A 3,766-nucleotide genomic window follows, 5' to 3' on the forward strand; every position below is an offset into this window, starting at 1 on the left:
TTGGAGAGAGGAAGAATGGAAAGTTAGTGTTTAAAGGACAGAGAGTTTCAGTTCTACAAGATGAAAAGAATCCTGGAAACTGATAGTGGTGATGGTTGCACAACAATGAAAATGTACTTCCTGCCACTGAATTGTATGCTTAAAAACAGTTAAGATAGTAAATTTTAGGGACGCCTGGGTGGCTCAGTCAGTTACGCATCTGCCTTTGGCTCACGTCATGATCCCAGAGTCCCAGGATCAAGTCCCGCATGGGGCTCCTCGCTCAGCGGAGAGCCTACTTCTCCCTCTGCCTGCTGCTCTCCCTGCTTGTGCTTGTGCGCGTGCTTGTGCGCGTGCTCTCTCTCTCTCTGTGTGTCAAAAAATAAGTAAAATCTTTTTTTAAAAAGTTAGTAAATTTTATGTTATGTGTATCTTACTACAATAAAAAACTGAAACATTGAAAGAGTTTTTATTATAAAAGAATAGGACATGATGAACATTCCAATAGAGAAATGAGTGAACATGAATAAACAATTCATGCAAGAAATATAAATAGTACTAGAAATTAAGTACTCGAAAATATAAATGTACTACCATTTTTTATTTGTCAAATTTGGAGCAGCTGGTGGTTGTTATTTTTAATTATCCCACTCAGGGTTTGTATGGAGAAGGGAAGTGGGCAGTCCTAATCATGACTGAAGGAGGAGTACAAATTGGTCCAACTATGGAGCATGGCAATTCGACAGGACGATCAAAAGCCATCAAATGTACATGTCTCTTGACTCAGTAATTTCTCTTTTTGGAATTCATCCTGAGATGATTAAAAATATGAAAACAGGTCCTCTGTAGAAGACAACATTGTTTACAAACTGGAAACAACACAAAAGTCCAACAGGAGGTTAGTTAAGTAAAGAAGCATGTCCATATGATGGGATATTACATAGCTACTAAGAAAAATTTTTATCGATATGAAAAAATCAATATATATATATATCTTTTTTTTAGATTTTTTATTTATTTGACAGAGATAGAGACAGCGAGAGAGGGAACACAAGCAGGGGGAATGGGAGAGGAAGAAGCAGGCTCATAGCGGAGGAGCCTGATGTGGGGCTCGATCCCATAACGCCAGGATCACGCCCTGAGCCGAAGGCAGACGCTCAACCGCTGTGCCACCCAGGCGCCCCGAAAAAATCAATATATATTTTAAAATGAAAAAAATCAGGGGTGCCTGGGTGGCGCAGTTTGTTAAGCATCCAACTCTTGGTTTCAGCTCAGGTTGTGATCTCAAGGTCGTGAGATAGAGCCCTGCATCAGGCTTTGCACTCAGCGAGTAGGCTGCCTAAGACTCTCTTTTCCTCTCCCTCTGCCCCTTTCCACCACACTCTCTCTCTCTAAAATAAATCAATAAATCTTTAAAATAAATAAATGAAATGAAAAAATCAGTTACCATAAAGAACTAACATATTAAGATATTTGTTAGAAAAAATCTGGAAGAACTATAGGAACATATAAAAAGGTGATTTACATATGGATAGGTGAAGTTATAATGATTTTTATTTTATTCTTTTTCTAATCCATATATACTAATTTTTCTAAATATGTGCAATAAGAAAAAATACAATAAAAGTCACTTTTCAAATGATTAAGCTACCAAGATGTTCATCACACTACTGTTTCTACATTAAAAAGTAGAAACAGTCAGGGGCACCTGAATGGCTCAATTGGTTAAAGCGCCTGTCTTCAGCTTAGGTCATGATCCTGGGGTCCTGGGATCAAGTCCTGCATTGGGTTTCCCGCTCACCAAAGACTCTGCTTCTCCCTCTCCCTCTGTCCCTGCCCCTGTTCATGCTCAAGCTCTCTCTCTCACTCAAATAAATAAATAAATAAAACCTTTTTTTAAAAAAAGTAGGAACAACCTGATTATCAAACAATAAGAAAATGGATAGATACATTGTACTGTAGTTTCCATGTACAGTGGAATTATATTCTGTAGTGGAGAAAAATGTCATACTATATTGCCAAGTTAAAAAGACTACAGGGGCACCTGGGTGGCTCAGTCTTTTGGTGTCCAACTCTTGATTTCAGCTCAGGTCTCGATCTCAGGATCTCAGGGTCTTGAGGTCAAGCCCTGTGTTGGGCTCCAGGCTGGGTGTGGCACCTACTTAAAAAAATAATAACAAATAAATAATAAATACAAAGACTACAAAATTAGATATTAAAATTATATCTGGTGTTTATATATGCAAGGGAAAAAGAATTTTTTTCAATGCCAAATATTACAGTGGGGAACTTATCAGATGCAGAGCTCCGCAGGAAGTGGGACTGGTGCATGGCGGATGCAATCCCGAAGACAGGTCCTGGTTTTGGATTAGGACTTGTTTTCTCACTTACCTTCCTGAAAAGAAGAATGTGGCCATTACATTAGCCTTTTCTTCTGGCATGGGATTGGAAATGGCCTACTCCAACTGTCATGATCTCCAGGCTCCATATCTTCTACATGGAAAACGTGTCAAAGAGCAGGCACAGTGACTTAACCCTGAGAGCATCCCGGTGAGAGGAAAAGAGAACTCGTCTATTCCTCGGGAATACTGAAGTGCCCCAGAGTAAGCTGACATTCTTCTGTAACAATGTTATCGGTAACGCTTTAAACTCCAGCACATTGTTTATGTATTTGAAACGAAGTCTGTTTCTTGTTTTGTATTTTCTGTCTGGAAATTGCAAGGAGGTGTTCTTAAAATAAATAAACTTAAAATAAGCAACATAAATGCCAAATGTTAGAAGTTGTTCAGACTGGGAGATATAAATGGGCAGTTTTGTTTTCACATATTTGCCTACCTACATTTTTCTACAGTGAATAATGAGAAAAATATTTTTTTATTTTTTAAAGATTTTATTTATTTATTTCACAGAGAGAAAGAACACAAGCAGGGGGAGTGGCAGGCAGAGGCAGAGGGAGAAGCAGACTCCCCACTGAGCGAGGAGCCTGATGTAGGACTTGATTCCAGGACCCTGAGATCAGGACCTGAGCCGAAGGCAGGGTCACTGACTTCACTGACTGAGCCACCCAGGTACCCTGAGAAAAAACATTTTTTTAAAATGCATAGGCATTGATTAGCAAATGAAAACATTTACTGATCTTTAGGATATCTCCAAAATATAATTGAAAAGAGCACAATGCAGAAAAGGGTACGGTACTGTATGACCTGATCAGTGTCTTAAAAATAACAAACTGTGTGTGTATATGCATAGAACTTGTTACTAATGGAAAACTTTGGGAGAAAAATTGAGGATGGACAGTGAGGAGGTTTTTACTTTTTCAAGCATCAACATGTCCTATTTTTTAAATTGTTTTTAGGAAGTGTCTGGATGTAAAAAATAATAATATTATTATTATCTGGATAATGTATATAATTCCGTATTATCTGGATGGTAAGTTTATAGGTTCTTTATTTTCTTCATTAGAAATTTTTAAAAATCATTTTTTTTATTTTTACAATTTTAAGTAGGCTCTACACTCAATGTGGAGACCCTGAGATCAAGAGTCGCTTGCTCTACGACTGAGCCAGGCAGGCACCCCAAAAAATCATTTATTTTTTTTAATTTTATTTATTTATTTATTTATTTATTAACTTACTTATTTTGCGTAGGCTCCTTTCCACACTGGGCATGGGGCTTGAACTCACAATCCTGTGATCAAGACCTGAGCTGAGATCAAGAGTTGGATGTTTAACCAACTCAGTTGGATGCTGAGCCACCCAGGCGACCCCCTAAAAAATCATTTTAAAGT

At 38.0% G+C, this 3,766-nt stretch overlaps 1 pseudogene; it reads left to right on the forward strand.

The window, feature by feature from the left end:
• The first annotated feature begins 2,245 nt into the window (after nucleotides 1-2,245).
• Nucleotides 2,246-2,508, forward strand: LOC100465326 (annotated as a pseudogene).
• The last annotated feature ends 1,258 nt before the right edge of the window (nucleotides 2,509-3,766 follow it).

The sequence above is a fragment of the Ailuropoda melanoleuca genome, chromosome 13 (genome assembly GCF_002007445.2).
Source record: "Ailuropoda melanoleuca isolate Jingjing chromosome 13, ASM200744v2, whole genome shotgun sequence".
Classification (NCBI taxonomy): Eukaryota; Metazoa; Chordata; class Mammalia; order Carnivora; family Ursidae; genus Ailuropoda; species Ailuropoda melanoleuca.